The following is a 23,790-nucleotide window of genomic DNA, read 5'->3' as shown; positions in this document are numbered from 1 at the left end:
CCCAGACACTGTGTGGGTAGGCATGGAAAGAGGAGTCTAGCTGGGCACCCAGCGTCAAAGAAGGAGAAAGGCATCAAGAGAGTAAAGCATTCCTGCCATTTTCCTATCCTTGGCACTCTCTTGTGCCAGCCACAGAAACAGGCTGCCATAGAAAAGAGGATGTTTCTTGGAAAGCTCATAAAAGCAAAACAGTAATAATAGGCACTTCTCTGTCATCGGGACTTCTCCATTCTTCAGTCACGCATGTCCCACACTGCAATCCTCCTCTGAGCACCCAACAGCTACCCCTGGGATGGAAGGGAAGTCTGACGCAAGGCCAGGGTGGCTTGCTCCTGATGAAATGGGCCTGCACCAGCACTGACACCTTCTCTCTCTCACTCTGGCTGAGAGCCCTTCTGCTTCTCTCCTCCCCCAGGCACCTCCCATTTGCTCCCATTTGCAGCCACAGCCTGTCTCCCCCCTTCAAAGGAGTACTGGGCATTTGCTTGGGGCTACAGAGAGGAGCTTGGTGTCACCGTTGAACCCAGGTCAATCCCATATCAGGAAAAGTCACAGGATGCTCTGTGCAACCCCATGACTCCGGGATTGGCAATCTGACCCCCTCACTGCATCACTGCCACTCAGTTGTCTCAGGCTTTTCCTGGAGCTGGCACACACGTACTCTGTCTCTCGTTTTCCCCGTTGCTTGGCCAGCCTTTCTGCCTCCTCCTCTCTGCGGGAGAAGTAATCTTTCACTGTCACTGCCTTTTTGGCTGAGATGTGATACGTGACAATTTCATTCAGCTTTCGCCTGTCCACAATTTCCATGACCTTCTGAAGCTCTGTCTTCACTTTCCTGCTTCGTGGCCGGATTGAGCTTGCCTGAACCCGTGGCTGGGTTCCAGTTCTCTGCTGAACCTGCAAGACAATTCCACACAGGGTTTGGCTCCACTTCCAAGGCCACTCAGCTGCTCTCAACATGCACCTCTGAAGCAGCCAGTGACTGCAGGACCTGGGCAATCACCAGACCCCTGGGGTCAAGGTCAATGAGCCAAGGGAACTGCCACTTGCAGAGCGGGAAATCTGCACTGCAGTCTGGCTAGGGAGGGAGGAAGGGGGCAGCACAGGTACAGCACGTCTGTTTTTCCCTGAAGGGAAGGTTATGTATCACCCTCTCCTCTGACCCCTGTCTTGAGCCCTCCCCTCAGCACTGTTTTGCCCTGAAGCGAGTGCCAGCAAGCCGGAACACCCCTTTTTTCCTCTTTCTCCACTCCTTTTTTCTTTCACCCAATTAGAACCTACCTGTCCTGCCCTCTGAGACTCTTCAGTCACCGGCCATGCAGCTGGCCGTCTGCCTTCAGAAGGTTGCTTCCTCCCAGCTGGTGCTGCCCTCCATGCAGAACACCCTGGGATGGCCGGAAAAGCACTGCAAATACACACCGCAGGGGAGGTGGTTTGAGCCAGGGGGAGTTGGGCCTCCACCTCGCGCTCACAAGCCAGGCACATGCTTCTGCAGCAGCAGGACATGGGTTCAACTGACTGGCCCCATCGGAGACAGAGATCACCCCCTGCGACATCACACAAAGGTACACAACATGCCTGAAAGCAAGCTCAGGGGGCCCACACCGAGGCTTTCTCTCCATGCAGCCAGGAGAGCCGCAGGGTCATCAACAAGGACAGGCTCCAAGACACACCCTTACCCCCTCTCCTGCCAATTCCATTAGCTGCTGCTCAGTGGTCCCAGACACTGTGTGGGTAGGCATGGAAAGAGGAGTCTAGCTGGGCACCCAGCGTCAAAGAAGGAGAAAGGCATCAAGGGAGCAAAGCATTCCTACCTCCTCAACTAGGCTGCTCACTGCCGCTCGACTAGCCCAGACACGTTGTTGGGAAAGGATTCAACGACAGCAGGGACAGAGGCTCTCTCTCGCTCTGCCTGGAACCCTCCCACCTCTCCTAGCCCCTGCCCACACACACTCCCCTGCGCACTCACAGCCCCCAACTCCGCTTGACTTGTCAGGACTCCTTTGGGGACACAGAGAGGTGCCTGCCAGCAAGCTGTGGCCACACTCGGCTTGTGCCAGCCACAAGCTGAGATTTCGCGTGAAGGAAAGGGCTTTGAGCTCACTAAATTAGGCCGGAACTGTGAGAACAGCCCCTGCTCCCTGGCCTTGGTGGCAGGGAGAGGGGAATCGCACTTCTCCTTGCAAGGCAGCATCCTTTCCAGGCCAAGAAAGAGCTCTTCTGGGTGGAATCCTCTCTCGCTGCATACTCCCTGGCCTCTGGAAACAGCTCACATCACTGTGAGCCAAAGCTCAGACAAACGCCTCCCTCTTTCCAAGGCTTTGCAAGAGCATGCAGATTTTTCCTCAGCCTCAGAAAATGTCCTTGCGACTCCTAGCTCTGCGTCAGCAGAGAGGAATCATGCGGTTTACTTTTGTCTACGGGGAAGGAAAAAGGCCCTCCTCTTTGGGAAGGAGGATTTGTGCGCTGAGTTTCCCAAAGGTCTGTAAGCTGGAAGCAGAGTCAGGAGAAACAGGAAGCCAACAGGAGGCTCTCCCAAGGGCTGGCTCTGTGCTGCCCATCCAGCAAGAGATCACTCACTAGTCATCGTGGCACGGGATAAAAGGCATGCAGAGTTGCTAGGGGCACTGCGTCCAAGGCAAACACCTCCCTCCAGGACCAACAAGGCTACAGGCGCACCCTCACGCACAGCTCCAAGCACCTCACCTGCCATGAGGCTCTTTCTCCTTGGCTTTCTCCCCCTTTCCTTCCTCCATGCTAGCAGCCACTAGTTTGGGTGCAGGCTGCCTCTCTCGCAGGAGGAGGCGCAGGGCAGCAACATTTCCTGGACGCAAGAGACAAGAAAACCCTTCACAACAGCACTGGGGTGACCATCTGTGCAGGAGTGACGTGCAGCTCTGCTCCAGCCGGGGAGAACGCTGTGAGGCCTCCATGGCATTCCTCTGAAGCCGTGTAGCCCAGGCACTCTTAGGCCCTTCCTCACGCTGGCTCCCGTCCAACTCTTCATTTTCACCCTGCAACATCTTTTCTTGCCGGAGGGCTTCTCTACTGCTCTCTCCTGGCCACACTAGGAGCAGCGGGGCTCGCGGAGATGTCTCGGTGACCTAACAGAGACTCTCTGGGGCAATAACTTCACACTGGGGCAACAGAGCCTGGCATCCTTCGATGGATCTCACGTTACCTCTGGGGATGGTAGTCAAGCTAAAGGCTTTGGTTTGGGAACGTGGGTGAGAAAATCACAAGCCGGGGGTCAAACTGCCTGCTCGGAAAATCCAAGGAAGTCTTGGCACACATCCCCAGACTTCTGACCATCTACTCGAGGGGACTTTTCCCAGTAGAAGAAAATCCTTGGATTCCATGAGCTAGGTCACGCCTTCCATTACCATTCTGCTCCAGGCAGAACTGAGAATTCGCAAGGATTGTCCTCAGCTGTGATTCCCTTCTTCTCCACCTCCTCCCATGGAAGAGCCCTTTGCCATGTACATTAGGGCACGAGTCCAGTGGGGAAGTTTAACCGGGAGGGACCAACTGCACTTGAGAGTGTTGGCTTGCCATGAGCTCTTGCCCCCTCAGGAGTCACTTGGGACTTCCCATCATGGTGAGCAGCGTTACATCTAGTGCCTCATGCTATCCGAGCCACTGCGCTGGAGCCGTGCCTCCAACGTCCTGCCAAGGAGGACACCAGGACAAGGTACAAAACCCTGCCAGGAATCAGCTGCTCCATTACCTTTCTCAACACCGGCATCATCTTTGGCCTTCTTATCTTCCCGGGTCAGCTTCACAGCGCTCACAGGTGGTTTTCTGGGGGAAGTCTCCAGCTTGTGCCTGGAAACAGCACAAAGGCAGCACTCTGAAGGAAGGGCACCACATTTCCATGCAGCATGTCCTTTGCAGCTTATGTTAATTAGGGCCGCACAGACGCATGTCAGAGCTGCGAGGAAGCCCATCCTTTCCCAAAGTAGAATATGCAGAATAGGCCGGTTGTAGGAAGCAGAGTGACCCAGTGAAGACCTCCAGTGCCCGGAGGGGCACAAGCTCCCTCCTCTGGAGGCTGCCCCAGGGCTTCCCTGGCTTTCCTGTGAGAAAGCTTCTACTCAGCTCTCCAAGCCAAACCCTCCAGGCTGCCACTGCAGACTGTCTCCCAGCTCCTGCCCGTGCTCAGGTCCAGGCGGAACAGACTAGGCTCCTTTCCTCCAGCTTTCCACCACCGTTTGAAATTCCAAGCTGACCCTCCATGCCCCTTGCAGACCCTCCATGCAGCCAGGAGAGCCGCAGGGTCATCAACAAGGACAGGCTCCAAGACACACCCTTACCCCCTCTCCTGCCAATTCCATTAGCTGCTGCTCAGTGGTCCCAGACACTGTGTGGGTAGGCATGGAAAGAGGAGTCTAGCTGGGCACCCAGCGTCAAAGAAGGAGAAAGGCATCAAGGGAGCAAAGCATTCCTACCTCCTCAACTAGGCTGCTCACTGCCGCTCGACTAGCCCAGACACGTTGTTGGGAAAGGATTCAACGACAGCAGGGACAGAGGCTCTCTCTCGCTCTGCCTGGAACCCTCCCACCTCTCCTAGCCCCTGCCCACACACACTCCCCTGCGCACTCACAGCCCCCAACTCCGCTTGACTTGTCAGGACTCCTTTGGGGACACAGAGAGGTGCCTGCCAGCAAGCTGTGGCCACACTCGGCTTGTGCCAGCCACAAGCTGAGATTTCGCGTGAAGGAAAGGGCTTTGAGCTCACTAAATTAGGCCGGAACTGTGAGAACAGCCCCTGCTCCCTGGCCTTGGTGAGCCAAAGCTCAGACAAACGCCTCCCTCTTTCCAAGGCTTTGCAAGAGCATGCAGATTTTTCCTCAGCCTCAGAAAATGTCCTTGCGACTCCTAGCTCTGCGTCAGCAGAGAGGAATCATGCGGTTTACTTTTGTCTACGGGGAAGGAAAAAGGCCCTCCTCTTTGGGAAGGAGGATTTGTGCGCTGAGTTTCCCAAAGGTCTGTAAGCTGGAAGCAGAGTCAGGAGAAACAGGAAGCCAACAGGAGGCTCTCCCAAGGGCTGGCTCTGTGCTGCCCATCCAGCAAGAGATCACTCACTAGTCATCGTGGCACGGGATAAAAGGCATGCAGAGTTGCTAGGGGCACTGCGTCCAAGGCAAACACCTCCCTCCAGGACCAACAAGGCTACAGGCGCACCCTCACGCACAGCTCCAAGCACCTCACCTGCCATGAGGCTCTTTCTCCTTGGCTTTCTCCCCCTTTCCTTCCTCCATGCTAGCAGCCACTAGTTTGGGTGCAGGCTGCCTCTCTCGCAGGAGGAGGCGCAGGGCAGCAACATTTCCTGGACGCAAGAGACAAGAAAACCCTTCACAACAGCACTGGGGTGACCATCTGTGCAGGAGTGACGTGCAGCTCTGCTCCAGCCGGGGAGAACGCTGTGAGGCCTCCATGGCATTCCTCTGAAGCCGTGTAGCCCAGGCACTCTTAGGCCCTTCCTCACGCTGGCTCCCGTCCAACTCTTCATTTTCACCCTGCAACATCTTTTCTTGCCGGAGGGCTTCTCTACTGCTCTCTCCTGGCCACACTAGGAGCAGCGGGGCTCGCGGAGATGTCTCGGTGACCTAACAGAGACTCTCTGGGGCAATAACTTCACACTGGGGCAACAGAGCCTGGCATCCTTCGATGGATCTCACGTTACCTCTGGGGATGGTAGTCAAGCTAAAGGCTTTGGTTTGGGAACGTGGGTGAGAAAATCACAAGCCGGGGGTCAAACTGCCTGCTCGGAAAATCCAAGGAAGTCTTGGCACACATCCCCAGACTTCTGACCATCTACTCGAGGGGACTTTTCCCAGTAGAAGAAAATCCTTGGATTCCATGAGCTAGGTCACGCCTTCCATTACCATTCTGCTCCAGGCAGAACTGAGAATTCGCAAGGATTGTCCTCAGCTGTGATTCCCTTCTTCTCCACCTCCTCCCATGGAAGAGCCCTTTGCCATGTACATTAGGGCACGAGTCCAGTGGGGAAGTTTAACCGGGAGGGACCAACTGCACTTGAGAGTGTTGGCTTGCCATGAGCTCTTGCCCCCTCAGGAGTCACTTGGGACTTCCCATCATGGTGAGCAGCGTTACATCTAGTGCCTCATGCTATCCGAGCCACTGCGCTGGAGCCGTGCCTCCAACGTCCTGCCAAGGAGGACACCAGGACAAGGTACAAAACCCTGCCAGGAATCAGCTGCTCCATTACCTTTCTCAACACCGGCATCATCTTTGGCCTTCTTATCTTCCCGGGTCAGCTTCACAGCGCTCACAGGTGGTTTTCTGGGGGAAGTCTCCAGCTTGTGCCTGGAAACAGCACAAAGGCAGCACTCTGAAGGAAGGGCACCACATTTCCATGCAGCATGTCCTTTGCAGCTTATGTTAATTAGGGCCGCACAGACGCATGTCAGAGCTGCGAGGAAGCCCATCCTTTCCCAAAGTAGAATATGCAGAATAGGCCGGTTGTAGGAAGCAGAGTGACCCAGTGAAGACCTCCAGTGCCCGGAGGGGCACAAGCTCCCTCCTCTGGAGGCTGCCCCAGGGCTTCCCTGGCTTTCCTGTGAGAAAGCTTCTACTCAGCTCTCCAAGCCAAACCCTCCAGGCTGCCACTGCAGACTGTCTCCCAGCTCCTGCCCGTGCTCAGGTCCAGGCGGAACAGACTAGGCTCCTTTCCTCCAGCTTTCCACCACCGTTTGAAATTCCAAGCTGACCCTCCATGCCCCTTGCAGACCCTCCATGCAGCCAGGAGAGCCGCAGGGTCATCAACAAGGACAGGCTCCAAGACACACCCTTACCCCCTCTCCTGCCAATTCCATTAGCTGCTGCTCAGTGGTCCCAGACACTGTGTGGGTAGGCATGGAAAGAGGAGTCTAGCTGGGCACCCAGCGTCAAAGAAGGAGAAAGGCATCAAGGGAGCAAAGCATTCCTACCTCCTCAACTAGGCTGCTCACTGCCGCTCGACTAGCCCAGACACGTTGTTGGGAAAGGATTCAACGACAGCAGGGACAGAGGCTCTCTCTCGCTCTGCCTGGAACCCTCCCACCTCTCCTAGCCCCTGCCCACACACACTCCCCTGCGCACTCACAGCCCCCAACTCCGCTTGACTTGTCAGGACTCCTTTGGGGACACAGAGAGGTGCCTGCCAGCAAGCTGTGGCCACACTCGGCTTGTGCCAGCCACAAGCTGAGATTTCGCGTGAAGGAAAGGGCTTTGAGCTCACTAAATTAGGCCGGAACTGTGAGAACAGCCCCTGCTCCCTGGCCTTGGTGAGCCAAAGCTCAGACAAACGCCTCCCTCTTTCCAAGGCTTTGCAAGAGCATGCAGATTTTTCCTCAGCCTCAGAAAATGTCCTTGCGACTCCTAGCTCTGCGTCAGCAGAGAGGAATCATGCGGTTTACTTTTGTCTACGGGGAAGGAAAAAGGCCCTCCTCTTTGGGAAGGAGGATTTGTGCGCTGAGTTTCCCAAAGGTCTGTAAGCTGGAAGCAGAGTCAGGAGAAACAGGAAGCCAACAGGAGGCTCTCCCAAGGGCTGGCTCTGTGCTGCCCATCCAGCAAGAGATCACTCACTAGTCATCGTGGCACGGGATAAAAGGCATGCAGAGTTGCTAGGGGCACTGCGTCCAAGGCAAACACCTCCCTCCAGGACCAACAAGGCTACAGGCGCACCCTCACGCACAGCTCCAAGCACCTCACCTGCCATGAGGCTCTTTCTCCTTGGCTTTCTCCCCCTTTCCTTCCTCCATGCTAGCAGCCACTAGTTTGGGTGCAGGCTGCCTCTCTCGCAGGAGGAGGCGCAGGGCAGCAACATTTCCTGGACGCAAGAGACAAGAAAACCCTTCACAACAGCACTGGGGTGACCATCTGTGCAGGAGTGACGTGCAGCTCCGCTCCAGCCGGGGAGAACGCTGTGAGGCCTCCATGGCATTCCTCTGAAGCCGTGTAGCCCAGGCACTCTTAGGCCCTTCCTCACGCTGGCTCCCGTCCAACTCTTCATTTTCACCCTGCAACATCTTTTCTTGCCGGAGGGCTTCTCTACTGCTCTCTCCTGGCCACACTAGGAGCAGCGGGGCTCGCGGAGATGTCTCGGTGACCTAACAGAGACTCTCTGGGGCAATAACTTCACACTGGGGCAACAGAGCCTGGCATCCTTCGATGGATCTCACGTTACCTCTGGGGATGGTAGTCAAGCTAAAGGCTTTGGTTTGGGAACGTGGGTGAGAAAATCACAAGCCGGGGGTCAAACTGCCTGCTCGGAAAATCCAAGGAAGTCTTGGCACACATCCCCAGACTTCTGACCATCTACTCGAGGGGACTTTTCCCAGTAGAAGAAAATCCTTGGATTCCATGAGCTAGGTCACGCCTTCCATTACCATTCTGCTCCAGGCAGAACTGAGAATTCGCAAGGATTGTCCTCAGCTGTGATTCCCTTCTTCTCCACCTCCTCCCATGGAAGAGCCCTTTGCCATGTACATTAGGGCACGAGTCCAGTGGGGAAGTTTAACCGGGAGGGACCAACTGCACTTGAGAGTGTTGGCTTGCCATGAGCTCTTGCCCCCTCAGGAGTCACTTGGGACTTCCCATCATGGTGAGCAGCGTTACATCTAGTGCCTCATGCTATCCGAGCCACTGCGCTGGAGCCGTGCCTCCAACGTCCTGCCAAGGAGGACACCAGGACAAGGTACAAAACCCTGCCAGGAATCAGCTGCTCCATTACCTTTCTCAACACCGGCATCATCTTTGGCCTTCTTATCTTCCCGGGTCAGCTTCACAGCGCTCACAGGTGGTTTTCTGGGGGAAGTCTCCAGCTTGTGCCTGGAAACAGCACAAAGGCAGCACTCTGAAGGAAGGGCACCACATTTCCATGCAGCATGTCCTTTGCAGCTTATGTTAATTAGGGCCGCACAGACGCATGTCAGAGCTGCGAGGAAGCCCATCCTTTCCCAAAGTAGAATATGCAGAATAGGCCGGTTGTAGGAAGCAGAGTGACCCAGTGAAGACCTCCAGTGCCCGGAGGGGCACAAGCTCCCTCCTCTGGAGGCTGCCCCAGGGCTTCCCTGGCTTTCCTGTGAGAAAGCTTCTACTCAGCTCTCCAAGCCAAACCCTCCAGGCTGCCACTGCAGACTGTCTCCCAGCTCCTGCCCGTGCTCAGGTCCAGGCGGAACAGACTAGGCTCCTTTCCTCCAGCTTTCCACCACCGTTTGAAATTCCAAGCTGACCCTCCATGCCCCTTGCAGACCCTCCATGCAGCCAGGAGAGCCGCAGGGTCATCAACAAGGACAGGCTCCAAGACACACCCTTACCCCCTCTCCTGCCAATTCCATTAGCTGCTGCTCAGTGGTCCCAGACACTGTGTGGGTAGGCATGGAAAGAGGAGTCTAGCTGGGCACCCAGCGTCAAAGAAGGAGAAAGGCATCAAGGGAGCAAAGCATTCCTACCTCCTCAACTAGGCTGCTCACTGCCGCTCGACTAGCCCAGACACGTTGTTGGGAAAGGATTCAACGACAGCAGGGACAGAGGCTCTCTCTCGCTCTGCCTGGAACCCTCCCACCTCTCCTAGCCCCTGCCCACACACACTCCCCTGCGCACTCACAGCCCCCAACTCCGCTTGACTTGTCAGGACTCCTTTGGGGACACAGAGAGGTGCCTGCCAGCAAGCTGTGGCCACACTCGGCTTGTGCCAGCCACAAGCTGAGATTTCGCGTGAAGGAAAGGGCTTTGAGCTCACTAAATTAGGCCGGAACTGTGAGAACAGCCCCTGCTCCCTGGCCTTGGTGAGCCAAAGCTCAGACAAACGCCTCCCTCTTTCCAAGGCTTTGCAAGAGCATGCAGATTTTTCCTCAGCCTCAGAAAATGTCCTTGCGACTCCTAGCTCTGCGTCAGCAGAGAGGAATCATGCGGTTTACTTTTGTCTACGGGGAAGGAAAAAGGCCCTCCTCTTTGGGAAGGAGGATTTGTGCGCTGAGTTTCCCAAAGGTCTGTAAGCTGGAAGCAGAGTCAGGAGAAACAGGAAGCCAACAGGAGGCTCTCCCAAGGGCTGGCTCTGTGCTGCCCATCCAGCAAGAGATCACTCACTAGTCATCGTGGCACGGGATAAAAGGCATGCAGAGTTGCTAGGGGCACTGCGTCCAAGGCAAACACCTCCCTCCAGGACCAACAAGGCTACAGGCGCACCCTCACGCACAGCTCCAAGCACCTCACCTGCCATGAGGCTCTTTCTCCTTGGCTTTCTCCCCCTTTCCTTCCTCCATGCTAGCAGCCACTAGTTTGGGTGCAGGCTGCCTCTCTCGCAGGAGGAGGCGCAGGGCAGCAACATTTCCTGGACGCAAGAGACAAGAAAACCCTTCACAACAGCACTGGGGTGACCATCTGTGCAGGAGTGACGTGCAGCTCCGCTCCAGCCGGGGAGAACGCTGTGAGGCCTCCATGGCATTCCTCTGAAGCCGTGTAGCCCAGGCACTCTTAGGCCCTTCCTCACGCTGGCTCCCGTCCAACTCTTCATTTTCACCCTGCAACATCTTTTCTTGCCGGAGGGCTTCTCTACTGCTCTCTCCTGGCCACACTAGGAGCAGCGGGGCTCGCGGAGATGTCTCGGTGACCTAACAGAGACTCTCTGGGGCAATAACTTCACACTGGGGCAACAGAGCCTGGCATCCTTCGATGGATCTCACGTTACCTCTGGGGATGGTAGTCAAGCTAAAGGCTTTGGTTTGGGAACGTGGGTGAGAAAATCACAAGCCGGGGGTCAAACTGCCTGCTCGGAAAATCCAAGGAAGTCTTGGCACACATCCCCAGACTTCTGACCATCTACTCGAGGGGACTTTTCCCAGTAGAAGAAAATCCTTGGATTCCATGAGCTAGGTCACGCCTTCCATTACCATTCTGCTCCAGGCAGAACTGAGAATTCGCAAGGATTGTCCTCAGCTGTGATTCCCTTCTTCTCCACCTCCTCCCATGGAAGAGCCCTTTGCCATGTACATTAGGGCACGAGTCCAGTGGGGAAGTTTAACCGGGAGGGACCAACTGCACTTGAGAGTGTTGGCTTGCCATGAGCTCTTGCCCCCTCAGGAGTCACTTGGGACTTCCCATCATGGTGAGCAGCGTTACATCTAGTGCCTCATGCTATCCGAGCCACTGCGCTGGAGCCGTGCCTCCAACGTCCTGCCAAGGAGGACACCAGGACAAGGTACAAAACCCTGCCAGGAATCAGCTGCTCCATTACCTTTCTCAACACCGGCATCATCTTTGGCCTTCTTATCTTCCCGGGTCAGCTTCACAGCGCTCACAGGTGGTTTTCTGGGGGAAGTCTCCAGCTTGTGCCTGGAAACAGCACAAAGGCAGCACTCTGAAGGAAGGGCACCACATTTCCATGCAGCATGTCCTTTGCAGCTTATGTTAATTAGGGCCGCACAGACGCATGTCAGAGCTGCGAGGAAGCCCATCCTTTCCCAAAGTAGAATATGCAGAATAGGCCGGTTGTAGGAAGCAGAGTGACCCAGTGAAGACCTCCAGTGCCCGGAGGGGCACAAGCTCCCTCCTCTGGAGGCTGCCCCAGGGCTTCCCTGGCTTTCCTGTGAGAAAGCTTCTACTCAGCTCTCCAAGCCAAACCCTCCAGGCTGCCACTGCAGACTGTCTCCCAGCTCCTGCCCGTGCTCAGGTCCAGGCGGAACAGACTAGGCTCCTTTCCTCCAGCTTTCCACCACCGTTTGAAATTCCAAGCTGACCCTCCATGCCCCTTGCAGACCCTCCACGCTCCTCTCAGTGCCTCTGCAAAGAACAGCCTGCACCTGCAAGGCCATTAATGGAACCATCCCTTTAGCTAGGGTGGGGCCAGGATAGAGCTCTGCAGAACCCCCTGCCCCACCCAGCCCAGAAGAAGCCAGAGCAAGCCTGGAGGTCACTGGGAACCAGCCATTGGAAAGCATTAGTCCCAGATCACTTCCTGAGCAGCCTGCACTAACCCTGGCAGCACAACGCTCCCACATATGCAGTGAGAAGCTGCTTGCCTGGTCAGCCAGAGGCTAAGAAGCAAACAAACATACTCACATTGGAAAGACAATGACGCAGCCAGAACGAGTCTGGGAAGCAGCTGTTTCGCTGCCTGAGAGGACTGCATCGCTCATCTCTGGCCTCTGCAAAGAGGAGAGAGACATGTGAGATGCGGCCAAGAAAACGTTCTCTTTGTTCACGTGGGCAGTAAATATTGCCACTGTTCAGAGAAGAAGCCGCCTCTCCGAAACTCTGAAACCAACCTCCCTCTTTCTCACGGCCGCCCCCCAAATTCTACAGAAGAGCAGCTGCAGGGCAATACGGGAGAAGGGCGAATAACACTAGCAGGCTTTTGGCAAGGGCAAGAATCAAGAGCCTCACTCAGGAGAGCAGCTCTATCCTAACACAGAAGCCAATGGAGGCAAGCACAGCTGAAAGCCTTTCCCTAGCCTGCATTCCTGGCCCCTGCTTTTACCCCTTACTGCTTGTGCTGCCTGCTCCTGAGCTGAGGACAAAGCACTCACATGTAGGTTTAAGGCCAAAGTCTCTCCAGAGACTCAAAGGGCTGCATCTGCAGCATGGAGGAACAGACACACATGGCCCATCCTTTCCCCTGCCCAGTGGGTAACAACTGTGAGTGCCAAAATTCTGGTGTGTGTTCAAGGAGCTGTTGAGCATCCTGGTCTGGGACCCACTGCAACAAAGGCTGGAGAAAAGGCCTTGGCCCAGAGAATGCACTGAAAGGACACCACGGACTAGGACAGAAGGAAAAGATAGAGCTGGGCACCAGGGCTAGGCTACAGCCTGCTTGCATCTCTGGCTTAGCCCTCGAGGGGCTCAGCTCTGCTTCCACAGCTACGCTTTCCAGCTGCACCTGAAAGCCCAGGCTGAAGGACAAGTCTGTACTAGAGGCCTGGGCAAGGGCATGGGGCTGGAACAACTGTGCCAGTGACACACAGCAATAGTGTTCCACAGCTTCAGGTGAAACTGCTGAACTCTCTGCCCCACAATCCCATACATGGCCAAAGGAGGCATGGAGTCAAATGTGATCCTAACACCGAGGGGTGCTAACACCTGGCTCTCTGGAAGACTTCTGGAGGAAATTTCATGGGAAAAACTACACCGGATATGCCCTTCTCTTGGACTTGTTCTCTGAGCATTCAGAGACAGCATCCTGGGCTGGACAGCAATTTGGTCGGACCCAGGACAGCTACTCCCACAGTCTTCTACGTCGCTGAGTCCTCTCAGTGCTCCAGAAGAACTGTGCCGGGAGCTGGCATTACTCTAGACAAGCACTGTCCACGTGTCCAGAGAGGCTGTGGCAGGCCAAGAGAAATTCATGCACTTTGACTTTGCTAGGGTTTCAAAAGAGTAAAAAGCAGTGCTGGAGAAATGGAAAACTTACCCCAAGAAGAGCTTCCACCAGTTGCTCAGGCCCGTTCAGCCTTTGCAGAAGGCCTTTGTAAAATCTCATTTTCACCTCTGTGCCTTGAATGACAAGCATGCCAAGGCCCTTCAAAACAAGGGCAACGTTCTTCCCACTTGCAAGGCAGCGAGAGAAAAGGTACATGGTCTCTTCTATGCAAGCCTCCACTCTTTGCCGAGGAATGGAGAAGGCTGAGGCTACACGAGCATACTTCAGCGGCTCAGCTTGCTTATGACCTAGGCAGCAACAACAGAGCAACACAGTCACCAGCAGAGCACTTCAGCAGGCTAAAACAGAGTGTCAGCAACTTGAAAGTCTTCCAGCAAGACAGTGCTGCAGAGCTGTCTTCTTCAACCCTCTGGCAAAGCCTACAAAGGAGGCTGAGGTCATCCCTCCCTGGCAGAAGTTCAAAACTCTGGGCAACCTCACGGGCCTCATGGGCCTTCCCTGCCAAAACAGAAAGAAAGGATCCTAGCCATCTCCCATGGCCAGGAGGCAGGACGGCAGGACAAGGAGAGCAGAAAGGGGGCCAGTTCCCAGGAGAAGGGAGTGGTCGCACTAATTGTGCCCACACCCTCCGGCCATGCCAAGTTTGACGTAGCTGTGCCACATCACAGTGGGCGCAATGAAGAGGGAAAACACACGGACTGCACAACAGCCCTTAACCTTACAGGCTCAATCTTAATTCATCTTCATTAGTAATTAAGATTAATTCATCGTAATCTTCACCGTAAGCTTTCTGGCCACCTCCAGGCCCTCAGAATTGTGCGGCACCACCCCTACCTCCCCCACCCCCCGCCACTTTTGGGGCCAGAGGCCTGTCCCCGAGGAATGCCAGGCTGATGTCCACAGCACAGAGGAGATGGAGTCATTTGCAAGCAAAGGACCACTCCTGACACAACTCAGAGCTCCTGCTGCCCCACAGCCATCACTGACCTCACACTACAGCTGCACAGCTCCCAGCACTGACCAGTAGTCACAGCACAGCTGGCCTCTGAGGGCTTTTCCTACACACTACGCTTCCCATCTCTGTTGCAAGGCTCTCTGCAGCTGGCTTTGACCCACTTCTCAGCAGAAGCGGCTCCTAGAGCCAGCAGCAACGCTGCTCTTTGCCCTTACAAGGTCTGCGGTGGCATACGCATGGAACAACAGTTCCTAACTACATCAGATTAAAAGTGGCAGCTCCAGCCAGCTGTTAAAGCAAGAGAGAGACAGAGAGGGGGAGAGAGAGAGAGAGAGAGAGAGAATCAGTCTCCTTTGAGTCTGCGTGATGATGTCATGATAGCAAGAAAAAACAGAAGCTGGTCTCAGGATCTGGTGAAGGAATTCTAGATTGCTAACAGGCACGGCTAAGCAGCAATTATCCACCTCCCCCCCCCACACAGATGTTGCAAGGGGAAGCACAAGTTTCAATCTGTCATCTTACCAGGAACGTAAGCCTTATCATCGGTGAGGCCGTGAAGCTCCGCCAGATTCTTTGAAAGGCGAAATGTGGGTCTGCGAACAGTCAGCAGACCATTCTTTCCATTTGCGACCTGTTCTGTAACTACACTGAAGGTCCCAAGTCGAATAATTCTCACGTCCTGCAAACAGAAGTGAAGAGAAGAATTAGAAGCACGAGAGATGGACAAACGGACTGAGGAATTGCCAGAGCATGGCCATGGTGCTATGTGCTCTGCCCACTCCTGGCATACAAAGGGGCAAGACAGAGCCCTCTGGAAAGCTTGGGCAAAGCCTTGGGGAAGTCCTTTGGAAGAACATGCCAGATGTTTTCCTCCCCCTCCTCCTCCCTCTCTCCAAAGCTCAAGGAAATCATCCCTCACATCCAGAAGATCCATCAAAGGGTTTCCAAGAACGGGGATAACCTCAGAAAAACGTGCCAGGCTCCCCCTTTGGCCTTTCACTCTGCCAGGGGGGATTAGAGAAGGCTCAGGAAGCCTCCGACCCTTCCTGCACCTGAAACTGGACTGGAGAGCTGGCATCTCACTTAAGGGAGAAGTTGCTCTGTGGCACATCTCTCATTTGCAGCAGCCTTCTCCAGGGGGTTTCCTTTTGTTTTCAAAGGCAGGGGCAGAACAATTGCACCCAATGGCACAGAGCTATCAGGATTGCTGAAGCCATCTGGGGTGGAGGGGAGGAACAGGATGGCAGACCCACCTTGTTCAGCACCAGCTGCTCCGTAATGTAGGCTGACACACCGCCCCAGATACGCAGGCGCTCTGGAAAGCAAGGGAAAGGCACGTCATACTCTGGGGTGGCTAGCTCACAGCCGTTCAGCACGCGCCTAACCAAGGAGAGCGCAAGAGCAGGCGTAACCAAACAGCACCCCCCTCCCCAAACTAACCCCATCCCTGACAGGGGCTGCAGAGCTGAGGTGAGCACTCCCTTTAGGCTGCAACCTGTCATCTGACCCCAGCAGAGGGCTGCACCTGAAAGAGGCATGGAGAGGCATGGGCATGGAGAGCCTGCCGGCCAACATCTGCAGTGCCTCTCCCAGCTCAAAGCTTGCTCTGCTAGTCTGGAGGCACAAAGAGATCCCGGGGGGAGGACTACAGGCAGAGGCTGGGCTCCCACACGGAAAGCCCAGCTGAACTGAGGAAAAGCCCGAGGACTGGTTGCGAGAGCGTGCGGTTCCCACAGTCTCGCCAAAGCCCAGCAGGAGCTGCAGGACACTGCAGCCTTCCTCAGAGGGGTCTCCTTTCCTTCCAGATGCAGATCTCAGGGGGCGGCACCCTCCCTAGGGATATTGTCACTGGATTTCCACCCCACAGAGGTCAGTGCTGTGCCTGCAGGAGTCCAGGGGCTCAGGGCATCCCCAGGGGGCTCCCCTGCAAGGCCAGGGATCCCCCGTACCGGATCCCCACATGCACAGGCTCTGCACAACCAGCAGAGCAGCTCCAGCTCCTTCCCACAGCTGACAGCAGCGGCAGAGGCAGGGCCAGGACCCAGCAGCCCTGGCAGCCACATCGCCCCCTGCACCAGAAGGGACCATCAGTCAGGGCTCTTGGGGCTCCCACCAGCCCATTCAGCCACCCCCACAGCCCCAGGGCTTCCTCAGCCATGAACAGAGTTCAGACTCTCAACAACAGCACTCCTGAAGGAGCTCCCAAAGGCCTTACCCCAGAGGGGGAGTGTTGGCACCCCTTGCCCACGTTGTGTCCCATGGCCAGCATCCCAGAGCTCCATCTTTGTCCTCCTCACTCTGGCTTAACCCTGGCAGTGGGAGGGTGCCTTGCAAACGCCTCCTCTCCGCTCTCCTCCTCCACACACCAACCGCAGCGCCCACGCTGCCCTGTGGCCTCCCCTCGGTGGCTCCCGCTCAGGCCTTGGCAGCTCCTGGCAGCAGAGCGGTGCCGCTCCACCAGCCTTGCCAGACCGTGTGGGGAGATGCTGGGGCCGCGTGGGAGGGGGGACTGCTGCTGTGACACGGGATGTCCCCTGTGACCACAGCCCGTGTCACAGAGGGGGCATGGCCCCCCCCTCCGCCCCAGGGCCCCTGGCCAGGGCTGGCCCTGCAGCGGGCAGGGGCTGCACGAGGCAGTTGTGGGGGCTGCTCCTGCCCCCGCAGAAGCTATGTCTCAGGGACAACCCCACCAGGGGTCCCAGCTGGGCTGGACACTGCTGCTGCCCTCACCCCGGCCATATTCCCAGTGCAGGAAACCTGGCTGCGAGGGAGAGCAGTGGAGCACTGTGCCGCGCTTGCCCCACTGGGACACAGCACAGCCTGCTGCTGCCAGCAAGGAAGCACTGACACCTGACCACACTCGAACCTCTAGCAATTACTTGGCATGGCTCAAAACATTGTTCTTGGGGCTTGAACAAACGGTTCCTTCCCTTGCCAGTTAGCTTGTTCAGAAAACTGGCAGGTAACTGCTGTTAAGCACCGTTAACCTGGAGAGGTGTTTTTGGCCTACTGACTGCAGCACTTTAGGACCTGAGATGGAAGGAAACTGATCTGTGAGGGGGACAAACTGCCCCCAAGGAAGTCCCTGGGGGAGGGCAGCCTTCAACCCATCCACACGGGGCACACTGTTAGCAGGTTCCCTGTCCATAGCGTTAGGCAGGAGAGGCAAGGATGGTGGAGAGGAGAATTGCCGGGCTTTGAGAGCGTAGGCACGAGTGGAAACCCGTCTGCAGTGTGCGCCCTGCTCCTGCAGCACCCCTGAATGTAGCCAGCATGGGTCTTTCCTCAGTGCAGTGGTGGGATTCAGCTGGTGGCACCAGGTCCATTGGAGATGCCCTGGGGTGTCTGTCCAGCAGCCACTTGCAGGTCCTGCCAGCTGTGCACGCTTCTGCTGGACACCCAGACATCTCACAGGGCCCTGGAGGAATATGTTTCGACCATTGAGTACCTGCCCTGAATTACGCTACATGCCCACAGTGCAGGGATGTACGTGTGCCTAAGCTTCCTAAGGAATGGAGATCTCATAAATACAGTGGATGGAGCCTAGAAAGAGACTTCGCTCTCCACATTGCAGTCGCTTGCACATGGCTTGGATCACCTCTGGCACCTCAGATGTCACCTGGCGTTTCCACATGAGCAACTGACTCCTGCCCTCTATCGCCTTTTGACTAGAACAGCAGCATAGGCAAGGAGCTTGCACGCCTGCACCTCTTTTGTGCACATCGCAGCTTAGGGAAGAGGAATCCCACAACCCACTCCTGTGGGTCAGTGGCGTGCATGGGATGCAGCTGACTGTCCCTCCAGCTCAAGAGCTTCTCACCCAGAATTCGATGCCCAGGTTGACTCAGTTGCATCACTACCCTGAGCATGGGTAAATGGCCTCCCTTCTCAGCACTGTCTGAGTGTCCTGTCCATTTAGGGGACAGAAAGGGAGACGTCCAGAGGGGGATAGCTCCACTTCTGTTAGGCACCCCCTCCCCGCCCCGAGAGGAAAAATGACACAACTTTCTAGAGGTTCTAGAGTTTTCCTCTATTGTGTAGAGAAGGAAAGGAGGCGATTACTTTCGTCTGCTTCAAAGCACATTCCCCAAGAGGAACCCTGTGGCCTTTCAGGAACACGCAGCCTCAGAGCCCCGCGGACATCTCGAGGAAGCCCAGGCACAGAGAAAGTCACGCGCCTTCAGCTGGGCCCTCACTCCTGAGCCAGGCCAGGCTCCTAGCACAGAGGGAGCTCACAGCAACCTGGTGGCACTGCACAGAGACAGCTCTGTCCAGGAGCAGCTCCTCTGCCAAGAGCAGCAGGGCTGAGGGCCCTGCCAGCCAGCGCTGAGATAAGATGAGACAAAAGAGAGGCAAGGTAAACGCAGTCTGGAGGGAGGGAACAGCTGAGAGCGCACTCTGGCAGAAATGTGCACAGCCCTTTCAGTGGGAAGTCTCTGGCTGCAGGGCAGTGCTGCTGAGGTTACCAGAGGGGTCTTCAAAAACTAGCACATCAGCACAGATGGGCTCCTCCATGAGAGCTCTCTCGGCCTCTCCGGTGGGCAGCAGGTGGTGCTTTGGGGCAAGCATTCGCTGCCACGTCCTCAAAGGGACGGGGCATCAGGGCTATACCCAGTATGCTCTGGTCCCCCACAGCTAAGGCAACACTGTGCATCAGCAACAGCTTACTCACGTCCTACTTCCACAATAGGGCCCGTGAAGCAGCAGTGCCAATAGAGCTGTATGCACCAGCTCACCAAATCCCTGTGTATTACAGACTGTTCTGGCTGCACTGCTTTTACATCTGCACCAATTATTGGCCTCATCACACATGTCCCATAAACAATTAAACTAGCCTACTGAAGGACGGTGTGGAGCCTAAAACCACATTTGTGACTGACCCTTGCATGGTGAGGTCACAGCTGCAGACACTTGGTGACAGGGTAAATGCAAGTTTGGGGGCTGGGGGCTCCCGCGGGGCCAGAGGCGGCCCAGGCCGGGCCGGGCCTTCCCCAGCAGCTGCTCGCAGACAGCCGGGCCGGGCCGGGCTCCGGCTGCCCCCACGCCCACGCGGAGCCAGTCGCTCTGCCCGGCCCTCAGCCCTCGGCCCCAGCTAAAGGCTCTGGGCGCCTCGGTGCCGGGAGACGCTGCCCGGCGCAGGACGAGCCGCCTCTCGCCCCCTCGCTGCCCGCTGCACGGCCGCAGGGCCCGAGCCCAGCAGGGAGGGGGCGGCAACCCTGGCCGCAAGGGCCCCGCCCCGCCCGGCGGGCGAGCGCCAGCAACGCGCATGCGCCGAGGGAGCCCCGCGCCTCCCCCCCTCCCGTTTCGCCCTGGCGCCAGCCCCGGCGCATGCCAGCCCCGCCCCCCCCCCCGCCGGCCCAGCCCCGGGAGGCCCCGCGCCGCGGGAGCCAATGGGGGAGCGTGGGGCGGGGTCACTTCTGGCGCGGGGGCGGGGCCTATGCGGCCATGGCTGCCGCCGGCTGCTGCTGGGCTCCGGCCCGCGGCGCCGCCTCCTGCCCCGCTCGAGGCTCGGGGGAAGCTGCCGCCGCGGCGCCGCCCGCCGCTTGCAGCTGCTGCGCAGTCAGCCCGGAGCCCCGCTGCAGCCTCTGCTACGCTGGCGTGCCCCGGAGGCGCCGGCTGCCTCCCGCTGGCTGGGAGAGCCGGGGGCGAGCGCGCGGGGAAGGCGCCGGGCTGCGCGGGGGCTGCGGGAGTTGTCCTCCGGGCCAGCACCTGTGGGGAGACGCTGCTGCCGCCGCTGCTGCTGCCGCCGCCGCCGCCGCCGCCACCACCCGGGAGCTGCTGCCCGATGGCCGAGCTCTGCTCAGGGCAGCCGTGCGCGCCTCGGCAAGGGAATGGAGAACAAGCAGCTCCGCTGTGGCTGGGGGCAGGTGCTGCTGGTGACCGCCCAGGGGAAGAGTGGTGCTTTCAGCTGGCGCTGTAGCCTGGCAGCTGCAGAAAAGCCTCAAGCTTGCTTCGCGCCCCTCCTCCCCCAAGATGCCCTGAGTTCCCTGAGAACATCCTCTGGAGAGAAATAGCCCCTTGCAATCTTCTGTGCTGTCTGGGCTGCAGAGCCCATGTACCAATGGTTGCCTGTTGGAGCTGAGCTGGCTGGTGACTGGGCTCCCAGAGCTGATCAACCTCCATTCTCTGTCATGTTGACTTGAGAGGACACGTAAGGCCTGGGGTGCAGAATACTGTATTCCCCAGCTGGTTGCTATGGGGATGGAGGTCTGATTTTCATCCTGATCTGAATGTTTCTGCTGCTGCCATCTGCCACACAACTGACTCCTTCCTGACAGGAAGTATATTAGGGGCTCAGCCATAGCAAGCCTGGGTCAAGTAGAAATCTTGACAGTGCTGGGAAGCGTAGGTCTCCCCAGAGCCCAGTCAGACAGGACAGGAGTGAAATCATTCCTCAGTGTAGGCCAGGACTCGGAAAGGTGGAGCCAGAAGAGGTTTTAAACATTAAGACTGACATTCTCTTTGTGATTTCTCTAGTCAGACTGCTTCCTTAAGGCCTTTCTCGTAAGATGAGCAAGGCTGTAATAGCTTAGCAAAGGCAGTTGCTCTGGTGTAGATCATGCATGGGCAGTGAGCCTGTGCTTGAGTGGACTGTGAAAGCTAGAGTTGGGAAACAACCTTATGCTTCCTTCTTGAAAAGCAGCAGATTTGGAAGCTGGCCTAGGATACCTTGAAAGCTACACAACACAACCACAAGCTTTCATGTGCCTTAAGGAAAGCTTCTGGTGAAGTGTCCGGACAACACAGCCTTTATGAATGGTGTGGGTCTACATAAGGACATGGGCTTCTGCACGGGCTTCACCTTTCCTGTTATATTTAACCCTAGACTCAACCCCCGTTGAGCATTTTTGAATGATACTTCCAAGTCATGAAGAAAAGCATGCACCTTTCCTTTTTGCAGAGGCAGCATGAGTCAAGGTAGCTGAACGGAAACTTGCTCCAATAAAGAAGTAGCACCCACTCAACTGATGAACTGGTGTCACACTGGGTTCATGTTCACTTAGGGTGGCTGACAGATTGCCTAGAGCAAAGCTCCTCTTCCCCCAGCAGTTGCACTCTGTGCTCCGCCAAAACCAGCATAAACTCTTTCATCAGCCAAATGGATAGCAGTATTTTTGCTGTCTGTGCTGGGCCAAGTGTGTAGAGGCCAGGAGAAGACAACCTGCTCCTGCTGGACGTGCAGAAAGAGTTGGATGGCAAGGGTAAGGAGTTGTTATTCCCTGTGGGGAAGAATAACTCCTTCCACCGTTATAGGCTAGAGGTCAACTAGCTGGAAAGCAGCTTTGCAGAAAAAGACCTGGGGGCCCTGGTGGACACCAAGTTGACCACAAGCCAGCAATGTGCCCCTGCGGCAAAGGAGGCCATGATCATCCTGGGCAGCATTAGGAAGAGTGTTGCCAGCAGGTCAAGGGAGGTGATCCTTCCCCTCTGCTCAGTGCTAGTGAGTCTACACTTGGAGTGCTGGATCCTGTATTGGGCTCCCCAGTACAAGAAAAGGCATGGACCTACTGGCACAAGTGCAGCCACAAAGATGATTAAGGGCTTGGAGCATCTGTCCTACAGAGAGAGGCTGAGAGAGCTGGAATTGTTCAGCCTGAAGCAGAGAAGGCACATGGGGGATCTTATGTATATCAGCATGTATAAATACCTAATCGGGGAGGAGTAAAGGAGACGGAGCCAGACTCTTCCTGGTGGTTCCCAGTGACAGGACAAGAGGCAATGGGCACAACTTGAAACACAAGAAGTTCTCCTTAAACCTAAGAAAAAAAAAATTACTGTGAGGTTGGTCAAACACTGGAACACGTTGCCCTGAGAGGCTGTGGAGTCTCCATCCGTGGACAGGTAACTCTGGCAGCCGCAGCTGTAGAAGAAAAGCACCTCAGGATCACTGCAACTTGCAGAGGAACAGCACAAGCCCGGGACCTAGAACAAAGTTGCCAAAGTTTCTTCTGAGGCAAATTGACTCTCAAACTCTATCCAGGAGTAAAGGTGCTGAGCTCCCTAGGTTGCTCAGCAAGACAGCAAGAGGAACAGTCTGCTTGGTCCTGAGAGCACTGGTGAGGCTGCACCTCGAGTGCTAGGTCCAGTTCTTGATTCCCCAGGGCAACAAAGACATGGACTTCCTAGAGCGAGTCCAGCAAAAGCCTAAAAAGATGTTTGAGAGACTGGAGCATCTCTCCCGTGAGGAAAGGCTAAGAGAGCTGGGACTGTGCAGCCTGGAGAAGAGAAGACTGAGGGGGGATCTGCTCAATGTCTAGAAGTATCTGAAGGGAGGATGTCAAGAGGATGAGGCGAGAATCTTCTCAGTGGTGCCCAGTGACAGGATGAGAGGCAATGGGTACAACTGAAACACAAGCAATTGTGTTTCCATAGGAGAAGACTTTTGTACTGTGAGGTTGATCAAACACTTCAACAGGTATCCCAGAGAGGTGGTGGCGTCTCCATCCTTGGAGGTATTCAAACCTTGAGTGGAAATCCTGCTCTAGGTGGCCCTGCTTTGAAAAGGAACCCTGCTCATACCTATCTTATAAGGAAGCTTTTTGGAAGGTAGGAAACATTTTGAACCTGACTGGGATGTTCACATGTCCATCCAGCAGTCAGGCACTGTGACACTTGTGTCCAGATGTGAGGTCCCAGACTGATCATGATGGCCTGGAGGACAAAGGATGCCAGCTAGAAGTCCTCCCCCTGCCTCCTGGGCTCTTCTTAAGTTGGTGACCATTTGCAGAGTTTGGCTATGCCTTCTTGTATCCTTTTGGAGCTGCCCGTTGCCACTGTCTCCCTCCAGTCCCACCTCTGTGATGCCTCAGGAGTCATCCCTGTTCTTTCTCTCCATATTGGGGTGTCTTGCGAAACAGCAGGCAGAGGTGCTGGGATCATGTGGACCTGCTGCGCTGAGCGCTGTTAACACGGGCCATTCTGAGAGCTCTTTCCCAGCTGCATGCTCCTGTGGGTGCCTCTGCGCACAGACAAGTCCCAGTCATTCTCCATCTACACCAGCTTGAGCCTTTTTCTTACAAACCTATATGGAGAGAGGAGCCTTTCTGAGACGGGGGGGGGGGGGGGGGGGCGGCAGCGGAGCAGGATGCAATGAAAGGGGGCAAAGTCCATGGTGCTTCCGCACCATGGGGATGGGCCCTGTGCAGCCTGAAGGCCCCCGGGCACTTGGTTTGGGGGTGGTCGTGTTCATCTGAGGGCCATGAGAGCACCCAGAAAGGCAGCTGGGCTCTGGTGAGCAGCAGAGCCCAAAGTGCAGGCCTGGGGGGGCAGACAGAGGGGTTAAGGAGACCTGAAGCCCTGGAAAGTGAACTGGTGCATGAGAAGGGTGTGTGGGGACCACACAAGAGGGCAAGTGGAGGCTGCCCAGGAAGGGCTGGCCCTGCACCAAGCGGGAGGGACCATCCTTCCCTCATGGGGTTGGCAGGTGACAGCAGGGCCCTTTGTGATTGTG

This window comes from Struthio camelus, chromosome 8 (genome assembly GCF_040807025.1).
Source record: "Struthio camelus isolate bStrCam1 chromosome 8, bStrCam1.hap1, whole genome shotgun sequence".
Lineage (NCBI taxonomy): Eukaryota > Metazoa > Chordata > Aves > Struthioniformes > Struthionidae > Struthio > Struthio camelus.
Note: the sequence above shows the minus strand (reverse complement) of the source record.